The sequence below is a fragment of the Fistularia commersonii genome, chromosome 4 (assembly GCF_037954325.1).
Source record: "Fistularia commersonii isolate RoL2024-O1a breed Wild chromosome 4, RoL_Fcom_v1.0, whole genome shotgun sequence".
NCBI lineage: Eukaryota > Metazoa > Chordata > Actinopteri > Syngnathiformes > Fistulariidae > Fistularia > Fistularia commersonii.
The window spans coordinates 13,302,081-13,323,685 of record NC_141287.1 but is presented as its reverse complement, the minus strand read 5'-3'; the positions used below and the strand labels follow the sequence as shown (position 1 = coordinate 13,323,685).

At 40.5% G+C, this 21,605-nt stretch overlaps 1 protein-coding gene across 2 annotated transcripts in view; it reads left to right on the top strand.

Annotated features, from left to right (window-relative positions):
- The first annotated feature begins 552 nt into the window (after window positions 1-552).
- Window positions 553-21,605, top strand: part of LOC147234754 (PTB domain-containing engulfment adapter protein 1) — a 54,182-nt gene continuing 33,129 nt past the window's right edge. Inside the window, exons 1-2 of one of the 2 annotated variants that reach the window (XM_086145407.1) lie at window positions 553-720; window positions 20,896-20,975. The gene's annotated coding sequence lies outside the window, so the exon portion shown is untranslated. The remainder of the gene's footprint in view (window positions 721-20,895; window positions 20,976-21,605) is intronic. The other variant, XM_086145405.1, reaches the window with a different exon arrangement.

Here is a 21,605-nt window from a genome sequence, read left to right as displayed (position 1 = left end):
GATTAAGAAACATTAACCTCAGAAAAAAATACAAAAAAAACAACAAACACTTTATACTTTTTTCAAGACGATTAAGAATTATTGACCTCGGATTAAAAAAAGAAAAAACCTAGTAAAAATATTTCAAGAAATGCATTACATTTTTTTAAATATTAGGAAACATCGACCTCGAAAAAAAAAACAACCACAACAAATCAACAAATAGCTTACATTTTTTAAGAGAAATTAAGAATTATTGACCTCTGATAAAAAATAAATAAAAAAAATACCAAAAATTTTTCAGAAAACGATTTTTTTTAAAGATTGACAACCAAAGACCCCGAAAAAAAAATTTGATAAAAAACAACAGCAACGAATTCACCCGAAAAAAAATTAACCGGAAATGAAAACAGGAAGTGGGCTGTTCCTTCTTCCTGTCGTCGCCCCCTAGCGGCCGCGGAGGGATTCCCCCCACCTGCCGGAACTTCCTCACATTGTGGTGATGGGGTTAGTGTCCCCCTCCCCCTTCCCCCCAATGACGTCACAACGCGTCCCCGCCAGCTGTGAAGGGAGGAGGAAGAGTAGGAGAAGAGAGGGAGGAGGAAGAGGTGGAGGAGGAGGAGGAGAAGGAGGAGGAGGAGGAGGAGGAGGAGGGTGGTGCCGGGGCTGCTGGATGTGGAGGAGCTCGTACCGACCGGGGGGGAAGTAACGGGACCAGTCGGACTTCGCCGGAGCTCCGCCGTAAGTAAACCGCGGACCTATTTTCTTCCTCGTACTCCCCGTCCGCTCTGCTCTTTGGGGTTTCCTTACTTCCAAAAAAAGAAAAAAATGGTGAAAAAGGAAAAAAAAGATGGGGTTCTTCTGTTTTTTTTTTTTCTTTCTTTTTTTGTTTTGTTTGTTTGTTTTCTACACCGCCCGGTTCTCGCATCGAGTCCGCCAGGATTCCACCGATATTTGTCCGCGGCGGCCCGGTTCGGTCGCGTGCCTCCCCTCCGTCTTCGGTTTTTTTTTATTAGAGGAATGCGTGCGCGCGCGTGGGGAGGGGAAACTTTTAAAGTTGCGCAAGGTGGACTGCGACGCCGTCACGTCACGTAACGTCACGACACGTCGTGTCACGTCGGGTCACGTTGCGAGAAAGTTTGTTGTTGTTTGTTTGTTTGTTTGTTTGTTTTTGTTGGTCCACTCGTTGTCTTGAGCACCGTGGGTTTGTGCGCGCGAGGGCGAGCGAGTGCTGGTTCCGAGGGGGAAATAAGAAGAAAAGGGAAAAAAAAGTAAAAAAAGAAAAAGTAAAATAAGTGAAAAAGAAGAAAAACACGTAAAAGAAGAAGAAGGAGGACAAGGAGACGTTCTTCAGTGTTACGTAATGAACGGGGGGCATTCGGGTTCTGCAACAAGTCCCGACATCCGGGTCTTTTTCGGACCCGGTTCCGGAGAGACCCGGATGTGGAAAGTTAACTAGCAGGAAATCAGATCCATGTATTACTGTCGTGTTGGTATTACATAAAACAGTGATGCTGATTACGATTTTTTTTTGAATATTGAAATAAAATTTGTTTTAATAATATATCTTAAAACAAACTAAGAGCAAAAAAATTAAGAAAAAGATAAGGTTGGTAAAAATGAAATAATACAACAGTGAAAAAAATAAACCAGAAGAGAATAAATAACTATATATATCTAGAGATAAAAATCTCCCCCTTACCACCTGCTGAATTATTTTTGTTTAAAAAAAAATATATATATATATATTATTATTAATAATTATTAATTATTTGGGGAAAAATTGGTATAAAAATGTAGCCGTTAAAAATTCCCGAAAAAAAATCTAGATAAGTAGTGGAAAGAACAAAAGGAAATGAAAAGTAAGAAGAATCACACGAGAAAAAAAAACAAAACAAAAAAACAAATCAAATGAAAAGAGATGGTGACCTGTGGTTCATATCTAGAGCCCACCCCGGAGTCCTGGTCCTACGGTTCCCTCTTTCCCGGTTCCACTTCAACCCACCGGCTTCACCTCAGCCAGAGCGTTCGTCCACTTGGCAGAACCGTGTCTATATCAGCTCTGTGTGTGTGTGTGTGTGTGTGTGTGTGTGTGTGTGTGTGTGAGAGAGAGAGAGAGAGAGAGAGAGAGAGAGAGAGAGAGAGAGAGAGAGAGAGAGAGAGAGAGAGAGAGAGAGAGAGAGAGATGAGAGAGAGAGAGAGAGAGAGAGAGAGAGAGAGAGAGAGAGAGAGAGAGAGAGAGAGAGAGAGATCCATTTGTGCGACGTTAATAAATTCATCAATGATTTAAAAACCCGATATCTGGGATGCAGTGTGAAGGAATAGTCTCTCTGATGTGTCGGGGTTGTGCATCTGAGATCGGGGTTGGTGTCCAACGCGGGGTTCGGTGGAGAGCAGGGTACATGGGAAACCATTGTTCCAGCCGACCGTCTGGTTTTTGATATTTTAATGTGAGTCACTCTTTGTCAGTCGGCCAGCTGATGTTCTTTTTTATTTTATTATTTCAAGGCCAAGATGTCCTGCTGAATTGGTCATTTATAACCTGGATTTTTTTTTCAATATATACATATGCAGTGTGTCTGTATTTCTATATAGAGAAGAGGAATATCAGTATAATCTAACTTATTTATTGTATTTTTATTATGTATTTTGCTCTTATTTCATATTTTTTTATACTTTATTTCTTTACTGTGTCTTCATGATTTAGTTTCGTATTGTTTTTTTTTTAATTTTCTAATTTTATTTATTTTTGTTTTATTGTTGTTACCTGTTACCTGTTGTTACCAGTGACTGCCACATGGTCGCAGTCACTCTCAACGCCCTAATGTTTTTGCACATTTAGCTTCATGAATTGGTGCCAAAGTAGCTACTCTGAAAAGTATCTGACTTAACTTATCTACAGGTTATCTCTTTCGTTACGTAAGTACAATTAGCTTGGCTAAACTGTATTATGTGAGTTGCTCTGAAGTTTAGTTGAATATCACTTTCATCGCTCTGGTATTTAGCAAAGTTAGCTTAGTGATACAATATCGAACTAGCTGCTATGATGTCGATCTCACTTAGCTTTGCTACATAGTAGCACTTTCATTGCTCTGATGTTTATCACACTTAGCTTGGCTATATAGTATTACACTCTTCTCCTTTCGGTTTTTCCCTTCAGGGGTCGCCACAGCAAATCAACCCTCTCCATCTAACCCTATTCTCTGTATCCTCCTCTCTCCCGCCAGCTACCTTCATATCCTCTCTCACTACGTCCATAAAGCTTGTCTTTGGTCTTCCTCTAGACCTCCTGCCTGGCAGCTCCAATTCCAGCATCCAATGTATTCTCTATCCCTCCTCTGTACATGACCGTCTCAGCCTGGCCTCTCTGACCTTCTCTAACATGTGCAGTTCTTCTGATAGTCTGATTCTTGATGCTATCCATCCTGGTCACTCCCAAAGAGATCCTTAGCATCTTCATCCCTGTGACCTCTAGTTCTGCCCCCTGGCCTTTCATCATTGTTACTGCTGTTTGCCTCCTGTCTTTTCGTCATTGCTACTATTTTTGATTCGCATGTTTGGTTTTGGCAAAAGTTTTATGACAGATGTCCTTCCCGACGCAACCCTCTGCATTTATCTGGGCTTGGGATAGGGAGACACTGGCCTGTGCCACCCTAAGGCGGCGTTTCTATAGTATCACGCTGTCTGCTCCAAAATGTAGCGGACTTAGCTTAGCTATAGAGTATCACTCTAATTGCCTCCCTCTTTAGCACACTTGGCTTTGTGATATGGTATCATGTTTGCCATCATGATTCCTAGCTAACTGAGCCACTTGATTAATTGTAATTTTGTTGATACGAGTAATGGATATCAACATGCCGCTCATAATTTATTGATCAATAATTCAATCTGGTATCTCTAGGTAGAACTTCAGGGTCTTAAGCGTACGAGTGTTTGGATTCTTGTCTATTCAGGTTTCTGCTGGTTCGTCCATAAACATCTGTGATTAGTCGCCTGGTGGCGCTGTCGTTTAAGGCTCCGTTGAGCTGGTCTCGTGTCCTGGCGTGAGTACGCTGCCGCCTTCGCCACCACCACTGCCGGCAGCTCCGTCTATCACTTCATCTTGCTGTGACTGATAACATGGTCACATCCCACCCGCCACCCTCATCCCTCTCTGTCACAGATACCCAATCAGGGGCTCCCATCTTTGGGGCGTCCTCTGCCTGCCATGGCCGCAGCAACTCCTCTGCCCTCCAGGGATATTGGAGGGAGGTTTGTCTTTCTCTGCCTTCAAAACAGAGCCAAGATGGTGGATGTGGCTCTTTGTCATCTGGTCCAGGAATCGTTGACGCTCGGGTCTATTCCAGGATGCCGGGTCTCGGATCCAGACTTGGCGAGGTTTAACTCGGTCTTTTGAGAACCAAATTAAGTTTTTCCTTCGGAGTCAGTATAAATCCAATTTATCTATTCTCTAGCCCCCCCAAAACTTTTTTGAAACTTTGTTAACATAGTCACACACCTTAAGCGCGTCTCTGTTCTTTACGATAGGACAGAGGATTAACTTTTTAGCTAAGTTTAGCTATTATTTCCTTCTTCCGATCCACAGTACTACACGGAAGCATCTTAACACCACTGTCGCTAGCACTTTTGATTTTCTGGGGAGCCATAATGAGGGCTAATTTGATGCAAAAACATTAAAACTGCACTTGGCTGCTGCTAAGCTACAATGGAATGTTTGTGGTTCGTAATTAGGCATGTTTGCAGAAGTATCACTGTTCGTAATTTGAAAAAAAAAAAAAAAATTGCATTTGGGAGAAAAGATGAATGTCTGGGAGAGAATTTACAAAAATATCTGAAAAAAAAGACATAAACAACCTGAAAAGTAATTATATATCCAGAAAAATAATACATAGATAACAGAAAAAGTAATCATATATCTGGAAAAAAAATTATATATATCTGGAGTGAAAGGTGAGTCAATTCAAAATTTGTTTGAAAAGTCCGTTTGTGGGCTGATTGTTTCATGATTAGGCGTCTTTGTGGGCCAAAGTTCCACTTTACTTTATTTGAAAAAAAAAAAAAATGCATTTGGATAAATAGATAAATGTCTTGGAGAGAATTTAGCAAAATATCTGTAAAAAAGGATATAAATAATCTGGAAAAAGTAATTATATATCAGGAAAAAAAACATATATCTGGTGGAAAATTAGAATTATATCTCAAAATAAAGATATGTTTAAAAAGATTACATACATATTCGGAAAAATCAATTTGTCAGAAAGAAATTTCACAAAGATCTGGAAAAAGTTACATAAATATTCAAAGATATTAGTAAATAGGTGGAAAAAAATTGAGTAGCATAAATATTGTAAAGAAATCTGAAAAATAGATATATTTGTTTATCTTGGAAAATTCATTTCTTGGTGGGAAAACAGGTAAATATCTTGTAAAAAAATGACAGAAATATGTGGAAAATATACACATATGTAGTATGTCCTGAAAAAAATTAGTATGTGGAATAATAGCATAAACATCTGAAAAATATAAATAAAAATACCTCAGAATTACGTGAATATGTGGGAAAAATAGTAATATCTAGAAAATAATTTATGCAACGATTTTGAAAAAAATACAAAAATATCTGAACAAAAGTATATGAATACAGCATCTGGAGAAAAAATCTTGGTATGAGAAATTATTTAGAAATCATCTAGAAATCATTTTTGAAAAATCAAAAACAACAAACAATGATCCTCCAAATCTTCAAAGGTAGCTCTCCAAAGTTGGGGAACCAAACAAATAAAAAAGAAAATTTAATAGCAAATGAGCTGTAATTTTCCAGAGCGATATCCAGAATCTGCTTGTGAAAAAAATCACATCATAAACACGAAAATCCAAAATAACCCCAGCAAAAATCAGCTCAATGACCTTCATGACACACTGTTCTCGACGGGAACCGAGGAGAAGTAAGAGAATCAGAAAGGATGAAAAGAAAAACATTGTACAAACGTTTAACCCTAAAACTAGATGGCAATTCTATATAAAGAAGAAAAGTTTTTTTTTTTTTCTAAATAGACAAAGAGGTGGGGGGGCTGTTGAAGGAAAAGCGGATTAAGTCAGGTTTATTTTGCGGTCTCTCCAAGAAGGGAAACAAATGCACCTCCTCTATGAAGGGGAGCCAGATATTCTTAGAGCCTCTGGGGCTTTGCTGTAGCAGTAAGGAGGAGAGCGCGTCAAACCCCACCAATATGATCCATCAGCAAAACCGAGAAGGTTGGAACAGGTCTGGAGTCCAAGCAGCGGTTCTTTGAACGTATTGCAGCCGGGTGTCTGAACCCGGAGAACCCACCGCGGCGGCAAGCAGAGATTGGTAGTAGTTAGCGTTTCTGCCTCATGGGAAGTTCTCTGTGTTTTCGGGGTTCTCCGGGGTCCTCCCACAGTCCAACAACATGTTGGAGACCCTGAATTGTCAAGCGTGTGAGTGAGAGGGTGAAGCGTTGGATGGTTGTCGCCTCCTCCTGCAACCCAGAGTGAATGAATGAATGAACTGGTCATTATTCAGTCTGTCAAAGGATAAAACGATGCAGCAATTGTCCTTAGCCTCTTTTTGTGTTGACCTTATGCTGGAGGCCATTTGGGGGCCACAGACACACACACACACACACACACACACACACACACACACACATATCGCTGTATCATCCAGCATCCCTCCAACCCTAGTAACTGGCTCAGATGAACTTGTAGGGGAGCCAAGATGGCACGCTATGGGACCTCAGTTACAGATGGGGTCATTTAATGCTTTGTAATGCTCGTTCTTATTATTTATATGACTATTCATTGACTTATTTGTTTATTACAAGCTGATTTTCCTGTACATTCTTGTCTTGCTTTTTAACGTTTTATTCAGATTCTGGAAAAAAAAAAATCGTGATTCATTTTTAGCTTCTTTTTAGGTAACGTGTCACCAGTAATTTTTCAATTTTTATGCAACTTTCTTTTTTTCCAAAATAAATGTTTTATTTGATTTTTTTTTAATAGCCAATTGCTAACGGCTCCAAGTTTATCGTAATTCAAATAACCTGTCGTAGCATTAAGCTACTGTTTTCATTATATTCACAAACACACAGATTGCTGCATCGGTATGATCCACTCCAGTAACTGGCTCAGATGACCCTGTAGGAGACCAGAGATCAAGCAATACTTTGAAATTCTCATATTCTTTTTTTATTTTTTTTTTAAATTTAATTCCAACTTATTTCCTGGCAAATTTCAGTCCTTTTTTTGGGTAAATTTACAACTTTACTTCAATTCTAGAAAAATGTCATTTTTGTTAAAAAATCTAGAATCTAATCTAATTTTCTTCATTATTTCTCGCTCTTTTATTTTATTCTATTTTGTTTTATTCAATTTATTTTTCAAGTTTTAGCTACTTTCTGGGGAACGGACGCTCATCATCGTTTATTGGTTATTTATCACCTGATGCTCATTGTTATACACATCATCTCTCACAGCACTCAGCTGCTGTTTTTATTTTTCAACAGTCACACACACACACACACACACCCCACCACACACACACGTCCTGCAGTGGTAGAGGTCACTTTCCTTCACTTCGACTGAAAATGCAATAAACTGGGGGTTGTTGGTGGGGGGTGTTGGCGGCGGTCCTGCTGAGTCGATCCATAATTCATGGCATCTCCTTCTGTGCCGGATCCTGAGTCACTGCTTTTCAGGAAACCCGTCACACTCGGGCACATAATTATGCTAATTCGAACCCAGTTGGCGTCGCAGCCACTTTGGACAGTGTTGGGGGGGTTTCTCCCCTCGTGTCCTCGATTCTGTTGCTCCGCCCCCAACGGCGGTGGGTCACATGGTGTCATGGGGGGGTGGAGGGGTGGGGCGACCAGCGAGCAGGATTGAGAGCAGGATGGGCTGTCTTTTTAAAAATGAATGAATTAACAAATTTTGTAAAAATCGAATTTAAATTTATTTTTTATTCTATTTATTTTTTCATTCTTTATTTTTTATAATTTTTCAAAATCCAGACCTCCTTCAGACCCAATCCGATCCAGATGTTTTCTTAATTTGGTATGTCGTATGTTGTAATGCCACTACCATATTATAAACATTATTCATAACACTTTTTTTAAAAATATTAGTATTCACTTATTTATTATCCCACCGCTTACCCACCATGCAAGCCGTCATTGGGCAAGAGGTGGGGTTTGCCCTGGACTAATCACAGGGCTGTTTTCGAGACAAAGACATTCAACCCCCTTGTTAGCATGTTAGCATGAATTTAGCATGTCATTATTAAAACATATGTTTTCAGTTAAACTATTTTTTATCCAATTTGACGGTAAATTTCCACTTTCCCGGCAAAAATAACGGCTAATTGGCTAAATGCTAATCAGTTTCCATTTGTTGTTTATCTTCAGCTGAGGGCCTTCCAACATGCAACCTTTGACCCCCACACACACACCCTCCGTGGGTCTCCAGCGCCTCGATTGCAAGTAAACGTGCCTTGTGTGTGTGTGTGTGAGCGATGGCATTGATCAGATTTTGATTAATGAAACTTTGTGGGATGTAATTTCCTGACGCCCTCGCAAGAGAAACGCTAATGAAGCCGAAAACGCAGGCTTTTTGTCGCCGTTAGCGCCGGCTGCAGCTATTAATAGCCCCTGATGCTAAGTGGCTCTGCGACGGCGACCTTTGGCGTGCCGGGAGGACGCACGCCCTGTTTTCAGAGGAGTCCAAAAGCGCTCATTGGCTGAAGTTTGCGTTTACATGACGGTGTTGTTTGATGTCGGTGGGCTTCTTGTTTCTTTTATTCATTTCTTTTATTCATTTGTTAATATTTTACTGATTTTCTCCAGACGCCCTGTTGCATCAGACCTTGACGATTTCCCAGCGATTTATCGATAGTTCTTGGGAAGTCGTTGCTCTTTTTCTGATTGTTTTGTCAATAATGTGATTTCGTTTTTGGGTCATTTTGGCAGTTTTAATGTGATTTATTGTTTATTTAGTTTATTTGGTAGCCGCCCCATAATTTCTCAAAATTTGTTTCGCTTGCATATTTTTGTTCTTTTTTAACAAGGTGGGTTTCTCTGGATCGTTTAAATCATAATTATTATTTATTTACTCGCTAATCCTCAGACATACTTCAGCTTTTTTTTTTTTACAGATTTTAGCATCAGATTTCTTTTGGTCGTTTCTAGTAAAATCTGTTTCCAGACTATTTAATGTCAATATTTGCAATTTTTTAATTGTAGTATTACTTACATAAAAATATGACTATAGCTTTGTGTAATAGTCATTTTTTGTTCATGTTTTGGCATTCTCCGCTTCATTGAGGGACATGTTCAAAAGGGACATGTTCATACATTCTTAATTGTAGTTGATGTAGTTATAAAATTATTACTTCTGTTTTTGATATTTGATAAAAATTTTTTCATTAGAAAAAGATTCAGGCAAAATATCGATATTAATTTATTTATGTAATTATAATATATAATTATGTAATTTTTGGTGTCATTTCGTATTTCTCCGTACCTTTTTTTCTTATTTCTTATTTTTTAATTTTTTTTTTTTTTTAAATGATCAAATATCTTTTTTAATCTTCTTTAAAAGTTCTTGCTCATTGCCAGGGGGAAAACGCCTGCTTGTGATTGATCCGTTACTCCGACCACTTTCAACGTGATCAATGAGAGTCATTTATCAAGTCCAAAAAAAAAATTACACCTGCTAGTAAATACCCATACGCAGTACTCCTGAAGGTACCAACTTCGTTTTCCGCGTTTTTTTTTCTCCAATCCCGAAGAATGAAGTGTCTTGAGACAACACACAAACCCCTTAACGTCTCCAGGTGCCATCCTCCCCCCCGGTGATGAATTGTCCAAAGCCGCACATGTTTTATGGTGGTTGTTTGGTGCTTAACTTGGAAGGCGGGCTTGGCTCTGGTTGCTCTGAGAACAGATAACGTATCTCATCCTCCCAGAGCTAATCCCACCCCCTGCAGATCGTCTCGTCTTGGACTCATAAAGATGGTTGGTGGACGTTTTCCCGTGGATAGAGGTGGTGAGGAGAGGGCGGGTCCTTCCAAGGTCATGGAGGCGTTCACCCCTCTTAGTCACTCTTGATGCACCGCTTTAGGGAGCTTTTCTTGGTATCCCCACCCCAAAACACCCCAACCAGGCGACAGAAATTATTGAACAAACTTGACTTTATTATTTATTTAATGATGTATTATTTATGTATATATTTACTATTGAGGTACTATTTATTTGTGGACATTTTTTTATTTTTTCATTATATTCATATTCTGGTAATTTTATGTTTGCTAATGCATTAGTTAATGTGTTTATATATTGTGGTTTGTGTGTGTGAATTCCTGAATATTCATGGAATTTTCTAACTGCTTGCAATTTTTTTCTGTTAATTTTTCAAATTACTCACTATCATTAAATTCGCTTTTCGTTTAAAAAGGTTCTCAGTCCACGCTTTTGTGGTACCATCAATCACTGCCCAGGCAAAACCCCCACCCTAACTCACCTTATCCCAAATCCCAGCAGAATAATTCATTCATTCATTCATTCATTATCTGTTCATTTATTTAATTTATTTTCTCTCTCTCCCTCTCTCTCTCTCTATGTATATATATATATATATATATATATATATATATATATATGTATTGATATTTTTTTGGTATGATTTTTTTCCCCTTAATTAATGAATGATTGAATTAATTAATTTGTTTATTGCAATTTGTCACAGTATTTCCCTCCAAAGGGTCAGTTTTTTTTAACCTTTTTCCCTAATTTTGCTAATTTAATTTTTTTTTTTTTAATTTTTGTACAATGGTTTAATGATGATCTTGATCTGTTTTTCTCTGACTTCAAAAAGGTTTTTGATTCCCTCTGCTGCTCGCCATCCACTCCCGGAAATGTAAACTGGGTGACAGAAATCATATTAACCTTGCTGCCGTCTCTTGCGGCAACTGGCGTCCAACTGTTTATAAATCACGTAACCTTCCGGGTCCACTTTCCCGCAGGACTGACGGTCAAGGTAGCCGTGGCAACCAAAGCAGAATCCCAGTGGAGACGAATACTTGGTGGGTTCGTATTGCCCCCCCCACCTGCACACCTGGGATAAATGCGGGAAAGTTCTGTGTAACTATGGCAACTAAATAACTTTTTAAAAAAAAAAAAAAAAAGCCCCAGACTGTGATGCTAGCTTGCCCAAATGCGTGTATCCCTGACACCGACAACGTCTGCACCCAAAATGTGGAACATGCTAGATGTATCAACATTTGTGAGTAACCATGGCAACCAAAACATCCCATTCAGGAAAAACAATGTTATGGGGAACAGGATTCAGAAAAATGTTAAAAATTCCAGAATGTTGTCTGAGACAGCTTGTGTCCAAGGAACCAGATTCGTAAAAGAAAACTAAATAGTGAAAAAATAATTTAAGAATGTAACGCCTTAGATGAGCGCTATCCAAGCTAACTGTTATGCTGCGGTGATGTTTTCAAGTAACCATGGCACCAAATGAACCCATAAAAAAAATATATGGTTGCAATGGGAAACCGGATTTATAAAAGAAAAAAATAGTAAAAAAAATGTCAAGAATGTGACACCCCAGACCAGTGTTAGCCAGGCTAACTGTTGCTCAAAAACAACCGTGATGTTTTCGACCAACCATGGTAACCAAATAAAAAAAGCCAACTACCACCACGCGATGAAATATTCTCGTACATCGAATTTGGTTGGTGTGTTTATGTGGACGTGTGTGTGTATAGGTTTGGAAAAGGCAAATCTTGATTGGGTATCGATCGACAGTGGAACGGAAAGTGAGTCCCTGATTGGTTCCCGGCTGATGAGTTAAATTCCCCCGTCAATTTTTTTTTTTTTTTTTTTAATTTCTCCCCGGATTTCAGCTCAGAATGACCGCATCCTTTCGGATATCTGCACGCGCGCTCGGAGCGCTCACCGAGGGGGTTTTATTTCCTGGTCTTCATCCGGGCTCAGCGGGGGTGGGGGTGGTGGTGGTGGTGGTGGTGGTGGTGGTGGTGGGGTGTCAGAGGAGGGGGGTGTCGGTAGGGGGGTGCAGGCTCGTCTGGCAGGAAGGCCGCAAAATGAGGCCAGCGAGGAAATCTAGTGTGTAATTGCTGCACCAACAGCTGTCTGAGCTGGCGCTTTGTGCCGGTGCTCAGATACAAACCTGCCGAAGGGGGGAGCCAGGGGGGAGGCGTTGGCGGCGGCAGCGGGAGGGGGGAATCATCCCACAATCCCTGCTTGTCGGACGGTGGCTGGGATCCTTCGCTCAAATGAAATCTGCATCTGAAAAACATCGATGTCTTAAGGGTGAGGGGGGAAGGGGGGTGGGGTTCATCGGCGTGGAGACATCTGAGTGTCGCCATAACAACAGTGAGGAGAAATTGATCTGCGTGAACGCTCGAAACACTGTCGATAAGAGCGAGCCGCCGCTGTCGCATGACCTCCGACAAGGTCGTTGGCTGTGACCTCTAGGGTGACCTCCGGGATGATACGCAGTTGTGTTGTCGCTACAGTAACAGCGGGGAGGCGATGCGTGTCCTCGTCAGAGTGTAAGGGAAACCTCAGCTGATGGACGATGAAGATGATGAAGAGGATGACGATCTTGATGACAATGATGATAATGAGGGTGAAGAAGATGATGAGAGAGATGATGAAGATTATGATGATGATTATGAGGATGAAGAAGATGAGAAAGATGATAGTGTCTCCAGAAAAAGGTTCTTCACACTTGAACAGGAAACAAGTCGGCGTGGCATTAAGAACTTCCTGCTGAGGATAGAATTGACCGTTTCCATAGCAACATTAATGGACCAACAGTCTACAGTCACTTCCGGGCTGCGCCTGAAAGTGACTGTGACCCGGAGTCACTTTTTTTGTTTTTTTCTATTTCATCTCGACGTTGGAGTTGTGACAGACATGCTATTACAATATTCTCACCATGGTAACGACCGTCCAGATCAGCTAATAGTTATCGGAGTGCGGAGACGCTCTGCTGAAACCCTTTGACCTTGTCATCCCCGTACGGTGAGTGGGTGACGGGAGGCGTCCCGCCTGGTGGGAAGCTGTCGGCTGCGGCCATTAGCTGTGAGTCGGCTCGCCGCCGAGTCACACCGCAGACACAACACATGCAGCAGTACTGCGTCATGTTTTACTCCAGGTACTTTTACTGCCCTTTTCTAATGGGTGCTCAGCTTTGGCCTCCAGCGGGGCGTCGAGACCTTCGACGAAATTGCCTTTTTCCAGCGCATGTGGGCCCAGGTGCACGCGTGTTCCGTCAGCTGTCAATCACGGGGTCGCCTGTCAATCACAGGCCCGCTGAAGGAGATATTCAGCCATTCAAGGACACAGATGGTTTAAGTGCTTCCTCTGGTGACTGATTCCTCCATCTCTAACCTTTTCCTCCATCTCCAGCCTTCATCTTCAACCTCCACCTTCTACTCCAAATCCATCTCCAACTCCAACCTTCACCTCCACCTCCGTCTCCAACCTTTACCTCCATCTCCAGCCTTCATCTACATCTCCAAACCTCTGCCTCCAACCTCCACTTCCATCTCCCAACCTTCACCTCCATCTCCAATCTACACCTTCACCTCCACCCCAGGCTGATAGTCCTTTGTCAGATATAGTGAATTCCTCTCATGTTTTATTGACTTCAGATTTTTTTTGCATCCGGATTGTTGTTGTTTTTTTTGCCAGGAGAAATCATTGATATTCCTGAATTTTCTTTCTTTTTTCACGTAATTTTTTATTTATGATTTAGTTTTGGAATATTTTTTATTTATTTATTTTTAGTATGTATGTATGTATGTATGTATGTATGTATGTATGTATGTATGTATGTATGTATGTATGTATTTATTCTGGATCCTGAAATTCCTATCTGGAAGTTCCCCATTGGGGATCAATAAAGTATTATCTTTTCCTATCTTCAAGACAACCAATTTAAGGCTTTTTGCACATTTAAGCCTTTTTGCACATGAAAGGGTTTTTGCATCTTAAAGGGGGTTTGCATGTTTAAGGGATATTTAAGGGATATTTAAGGGATTTTGGCTCATTTAGTGCAAATTTGGGGTTTATTTTCATTGGTTTTTTACCAATCCAAGGTTTTGCATATTCAATGGACTTTGCATATTTAGAGATTGCATGTGAAAAGATCTTTGCATATTCAAGGTTTTGCACATCTACGGTTTTTGCATATTTTAAGGAACATTTAAGATTTTGGCATATTTAAGGGCTTTTCACATTTTTTCTTTTTTTCTGGTGATGGGTGCTACTTAGTGAACGCAATCCGGCATCAGGTCGATGTCACGAAGCGGGAATGACATCCGCCTTCCGACTAGAACCGATTGTGGCGTGCTCGGCCTCCTGGCAGGATGTGAGCTCGCTGGCGGGGTGATCCCACCCCCCACCTCCACCCCTCCATCCTCCACGTAATGAGCCGCTCCGCCTCTTTTGTCGCCGAGCGTTGTCGCCTCTGAAATATTGATGAAAGCGTCGCGCCTGGAAGCGGCGCTTTTCTTCCGCGGCACTAGAGATCTGATGGAGGAGTGTCAGGCCGGAGTTTGTTTTCCTTTTGTTTTTTTTTTATTTATTATTCACGAGACAAATGGAGGATGGCCGCAATGCTCCATCTCTCCCTATTCTGTCCCCCACCCCCATCTTATATAAAAAGCCGAGAAGCGCCAGATCCGTCAGACTCGTCCGTCTGAGGTTTGAGACGGCAGAATTTATTTATTTATTTATTTAAAAGCTGAGTGACAAGAAATGATCAAAAATAGGCTACACGTGAAATGAAAATTACAATAAAGGGAAAAGTATCCATAAGATTAGTGGCCCAAGTGGGCAGAATTTGGGTTATTAGAACAACTGACTTTAAAAGTTACAAAGATATGACCAAAAACTTAACAGGACTTTCTTAACAAAGAAATAAGATAAAATGAAAATAACAGTAAACAAAAATTAATATTAGCAGAAATAATAGCAAAAAAATCCTAGAATTATCCATATTTTAAATATTGATCTCAAAATCTATGAGATGAAAATAGATTGAAATACAATGATCAAATTAATAAATAAATCCTGAAAAATGGAATCGGACACTGCGTTGGAAATGAGCTTTACCGTACTGAATAAAATAAAAAATTAGATGATTGGCTAACAATCGATAATCAATAACCGTTGACAAACAACTTTCTCTAAATTTTTGCCAGAAATTGTTTTCCAAATGTATTATTTATTATTATTATTATTTTTATTACATTAATTCAATTTTTACTCATATTTCCTAAAAACCTTTTCTTAAATATTAGCAGTAATTCGTGCTCATTGATTATGACATTTACAGACGACACTGTGATGTGCAGTGAGTCAGGGAGCAGATGGAGGAACATCGAAACAGGTGGAGGTGTGACTGTTTGCTGCAGCAAGACGGCATACATGCGTTCGGATTAGAGGAACCCAAGAGGAAAAATGAGCCTTCAGGAGGCGGAGATGAAGAAACTGGAGGATTAGAAGTAGGTTCCTCTTCAGGATCGAGTCCATCAGTCGGTAAACATTCTGGAGGTGGAAGTCAGACAGCTAGTTTGGACATGGACGCAAGATCTGGGTGGAGCGATGCTTAGGTTGGAGGAGGTCTATGGATGGAGGGAAAGAGGACGGGAAGTTAGATGGCGTGATCGAAGAAGATTGCTTGGAGAAGGTTAGATGGAGACAGATGATTGGCTGAGGTGACCCCTGAAGGCAGTAGCCTTCAGGAGTTTCTAGAACTAAACAGTTTTTGTTCTGGCCCAGCGATGGGTTCAGGGACATTTGGAAAAGCCAGTCGGATTAAAACTTCAGCAGTTAATCAGCTGCCGGGCATAAATGTCAGGAGGACAAAGAGACAAAGGTGTCATCAAACCCTGGGAGATCTTTTTCTCCGGCTGCTCTTTCCGTTCCGCTGCGCCACCGTCACTGGGGGCGACGAGTCACGTGACCCGTGACTCCCGATAACATTGAGATTCAGGGGCGATGAAGAAGAAGAAGAAGAAAAGGGAAGCGGAGGTTCTCCTCACGGGTTGTCAGGTTGTTGCTGATGGCTGATGTCTGTGATTTACAGGTGACCCATCCGGGTTAAAGCCGATGTGATGAATGAATGAATGAATGAATGAATGAAGGGCTGCCTGGTTTCCCTCTGTTCCATTTTCTCCTGCCTGGGTTCTCTCCAGGTTCTCCAACAGCAGGTTCATTGAGGACCGTAAATTGTGAATGAGAGGGTGAATGGTTGGCACTTTGATTGACAGCTGACCCTTTGATTGACAGCTGGCCAGTAAAAATGTGTTCTTCAGTAACTTAAACATCTTAAAATAATGAACAGTCTTGATTTATAAGATTTATCATCTTATAGGGACTTTTATTTTGAAAAGTGTTCATGCCTCCTCTTCAGCGCCTTTTATTTTTAGTTTTTTTTTTGTTTTAATCGGTCAATAAATCAAAGTGTTCAATTAGTGGAAGTAGCGTCGGGCTGGGAGCATATCCAGGATCCTGGACCAGAACGTTTGGAAGGAGCCCAGCTTTTATTATGAAATTTAGAGTTCAGTGGGGAAAAAAAAGTTAATTTCTCATGGTTATTTTGATTCATTCATCTATTTATTTATTCAGCTTTTGTTTATTTCAATAATTAATTTCTATTTATTAGTTTTACATTTTAGAGAAAATATTTGACATAATTTGTGTATGATTTTCCAGGATTTCTTTTTCTTTTGTTAATTTGTATTTATTGATAACGCCATCAAAATATTCAATTTTTCAAAATTGTTTCAAAATTGCTTTTGTCAGATTTGCAGATTACTTGGCATCATTTTTTTTTTTTTTTTGGTTGTTTTATTTCTATATTTGCATATTTTATTAACTGTCTTGGGATTATTTTTTTTGCATTTTTCTGCGGATGCTAGCCTTCTGTAGCTCTTTTAGTAATTAGAATGAATAGTTTTAGTTAAATCAAACAATTTAAAAAAATCTGAATATGTTGAACTTATTTCTTGATGTTAATTTGGTGACCATCTGTTTCTCTGGAGAATTCAGTCACTCAAATCTGAAGTGCCCCGTCCTTTGAATCTGAAGCTCCTGGGCTGTTTGGCAAGACGTTTGAGGCTAATTTCACGGCACGTTAAAGGAGCCCGCTAACGAACAGCGGCACGTTGGAGGAGCACGTGCGGACGGACGCAGCCGAGGGTCCCTCCAAATTAATTAATCTGGTTCCCCCTCATTAAGGGGATTCACTCGCCCGAAACCCATAATTAAAAGAGCTGAGATGCCGGGAGGGAGCAGGGGGCTGAAAGGGGGCAGGGCTTCACCTACAAAACATTATCACGGTCGCGTCTACGCCGGCGTTCAAAGCCTTTGCCGAGCAGGCGGCCAATATCGTCGTCAATACTTCACCGCTCCATCGTCAGTGATTGGTCCGTCTACTGTATGATCAATACTCAGGCATTTCATGATCAATATTAGGTATTTCCATGATTGGTGGTTGCTTTTTCTGCAATCTATATCTGGTCCTCCTCTGATCAGCATTTGGTAATTTCGTAATCACTAGAAAGTCTTTACATGATCAATAGTTGGTTTTTCCCTAATCAGTAGTTCGTCCTTTCATAATCAATAGTCAGGCATTTTGTGGTCAATACTTGGTTCTTCTGTGATGTTTGGCCCTTGTATGATCAAGAGTTGGTCTTGTATGATCAACAGTTGCATCTTCCATGATCAATACTTCCAGTCAGTATTTGTTTGCGGATTATCCATGTTTTTCTTTGATCAATATGTGGTCCTCCATGCGTTTTGGTCATTTTATGAACAATAGCAAGTCCTTCCGTGATCAGTACTCAGGCATTTCAAGATCAATACATGATCCGTGTATGATCAGTTTTTGGTCTTTCTGTGATCAATAGTTGTTTTTTCCGTGATCAGTTGTGTGGCATTTTCTTTTTAATATTCGGTCCTTTGACGGTCAATATTTGGTCACTTTTGGTTCAATTTTTGGTCCTTCTCTGATATATTGTATGATCAATTTTCAAACATTATCATCAATATCAATATTCGGTTTGTGTACGAAAGTGTTTTTTCAGTAATCAATATTTGGTCCTCCCATGAGCTACATTTGGTAATTTTGGGATCAATAGTCGAGAATTTTGTGATCAATATTTGTACAGTTTGTGATCACTGTTATGATCAATATTATGATCTCTTATGATCAATATTTTGCCCTCCAATGATCAATATCCAGGTATTTCATTCTCAATCGTGGGCTTTTCCTTGATCAATATTTGCACCCCCATGATCAGCGTTTGGTGAATAACATGTAGATCACACAGACATCTGTGTGATCAATATTTGCTCCTTCATCCCCTGGACCCTGACTGCAGCATAGATGGAGAGAATGGATGGATGGATAAATTAATGAATTAATGAATTAATGGATGGAATCAATCGATGAATGGCTGAATGAATGAATTACGCTACAGAAAGGATGTTAAACCAACCATCATTGGGTTACTTCCTGTTCCGCCGTGGCCCCGTCTCTGGTTCGTTTAGTAAACAAACCACGTGCAGCGCTAGCGCTGCTACTAGCCAAATGTTATTGATTCATTTGAATACAAACAAAAAACATCTGAAGGTCCAACCCACGCATGCCTTCTCATCAAGAGAGGTGTGTGTGTGTGTGTGTGTGTGTGTGTGTGTGCACGCGTGCTTCCTCTGAAATCCACTCCTGTTGACTTTTAATTTTCCCCCGGATCAGGAGGTCGGGACGATGGCAGGAATGAAGGTAGATCTTCGATTAGCAGACGCCCCAGGCGCCCAACCACTTTCTCACCCGTCGCTATGGGTTACATCTGGAAAACTCAGACAGGAGAACATGGGATTGATCGGCTCGAGAGTATCCGCTCTCAGACGCTTCCAGGGGAAGTTGTCCACTCCAGAACATCCTGGTGGGAACATATGGGGCTTAGGAAGTCCAGAATAGCAGGTCTAGAACATCAAGTGTGGAATATCAGGATCTACTATATCATGTCCAAAGCGTCGTGTCTAGGGCATCAAGTCTAGAAAATCAAAGACTAGAAAGTCCAGAACATGGGGTCGAGAACATCAAGTCTTGAGTACCACATCTAGAACATTAAGTCTGGAATGTCAGGATCTACTATATTACGTCAGGAGCGTCATGTGTAGAGCATCAAGTCTAGAAAATCAAATGATACAAAGTCACGTTGAAGACAGCGAGTTTGGAATATTAAGTCTAGTATACCAAGTCCACCGGTTTGAAGAGCATCAAATCTAGAACATCGGGTCTAGAAAATTGAAGACTATCAAGTCAAAAATGTAAATTGTAGAACATTAAATCTAGAATACCAAGTGAATTAAGTCGAGAACACAGAGTCTATAACAGGGGTGTCAAACTCATTTTGGTCCAGGGGCCACAACCGGCCTAAATTGATGCCAAAGGGGCTGGACCAGTAAAATCATAGTGAAATTACCTGGAAGTTAAACTTAGTCCAATTGTTTACTTTGTTTCAGTGTAAAGGAGAACAGGTAATTATAAAAAATACATGATGAATAACCTGAGATTCATGAAGAAAAGTAAGTTCTGAGAAGACTTGATTTTATTTCAGGCCGGGGACCACAAAATATTGTTCTGAGGACCGCAATTGGCCTGTATGCCAGGAGTCTGAGACCCATGGTCTATAAAGTTTAGGATATCAAATCTAAAACATCAAGCTTATAGCATCAATTTCTAGAAGAATAAACTCCAGAAAGCCAGAAACATCTAGTCGAGAACATCCAATTGAACAAGCTGATCGGGTCAAGATCCTGGGGTCTAGAAAACTGAAGTCTATATAGTCTATAGAACACCACGTGGAGAATATCAAATCGAGAACAACAAAGTCTAGAAAGACCAAAACATCATGATGACAACATCAGGTCTAGAATATTAAGTTGAAAACATAGAGTCTGAAGCATCAAGTCTAGAATAACAAGTGGATGGTTGAGAACATGGTGTTTAGAAAACCAGTCTCCAAATCCAAAAATCTGTTCACACACACACACACACACACAACACACACGCGCACGACCATGCACAGAGATGATCTACTCCAAAACACACTCATGTGCAAATACAAACAGGAAGCGTCTGTACACAGGGACTCCACTGCGTGCACACGCACACCCACCCACACACACACACACACACACACACACAGGTTCTCTAATGGCCCACCTGACCCAGATAGGACAGAGGCAGCGTTCCCCTCTGGCTGAGCTGTGATTGGCTGATGTGCTCAGGTCTCTGGGATGATTGACAGGAGAAACATTCCAATGAACAAATGGATGAACAAATGAAATGTCCATTTTAAGTGTGACACATGTTGCACAAAAAATAGACATTTCATCATGTCTCTGTATAATAATAAATAAAAGTGCCTTCAGATAGACAAGGAATCTCAAAACAAAACAAAACAAAACAACCATCAAATTTTTTCATAATATAAAAAAAGTTACACTATTAAGTTAAAATTTTAAATTGTGGCACATCCCCCCCTTTTTCCAACTCACCACCTGCTTCATGGCAAAACACACACACACATTTTCCTCTAATTACAATTTTCATGATATTTCCTTTAAGCGCTGTGAAGGGCTTTAATTTTGAAAAGGAAAAAAATTGTATTTATTAATTTTTGGATAAAGGGGTTAAATGGAAGACTGAATTTTTATGCCTGCAAGTTTAAAAAGAACCGACTGGAGGTGCTGAGAAATGTCGGAGAATTGACAAAACGTCGTCTTCCACCAAACTCCCACCTGTGGTTTATCTCTGCTGAACATCCTCCTCTCTGCTTTCCCCCTGCAGACGATGCATTGAGGTGCCGTCGGCCGCCGGACGATCAAGGCTCGGACAGCAAACCCGATCTGCCACCACCCGCGCTCACAGTAAGACGCCTCGCTCTTCATCTTCTTCCCCTCCTTCTGCTCCTGTGAGGAAGTGCCAGGATTTTTTGGGGGGCTGTGAATGCCTCGGGGACCGGGAACAACTAGTAATTTTCCAGAGATGTCCGCAAAACCAAACGAGTTGTTGTTGGAATGTTGGGTGGCACAGTGGTTAGCATGATACATCTATATGACGGGGAAATGAAACGGTGAATGTATGTATGTCTATGTGACGTCTCAGGGGCCAAAGTTGTATGCCTATGTATGGCAATTGAATGAGAGGGTGAATCGTTTATCTACTGGATGTGTCAATGACAGGGGCAAAAGTTGTATGCCTATGTATAGCAATTGAATGAGAGGGTGAATGGTTTTACATCTCCATATGACATTTGAGAGGATGAATGGTTGTATGTCTATGATATGTCAGTGCTGGGCAAAAGTTGTATGTCTCTTTATGACGTGTGAATGAGAGGGTGAATATTCTATGTATCTACAGCATTTGAATAAGAGGGTGAAAGTTGTACGTCTCTAAATGACATTTGAAAGAGAGGGTGAATGGTTGTATGTCTATCTGACGCGTCAGCGGCAGGGGCAAAAGTTATATGTATCTAAACTGCAATTGAATGAGATGGT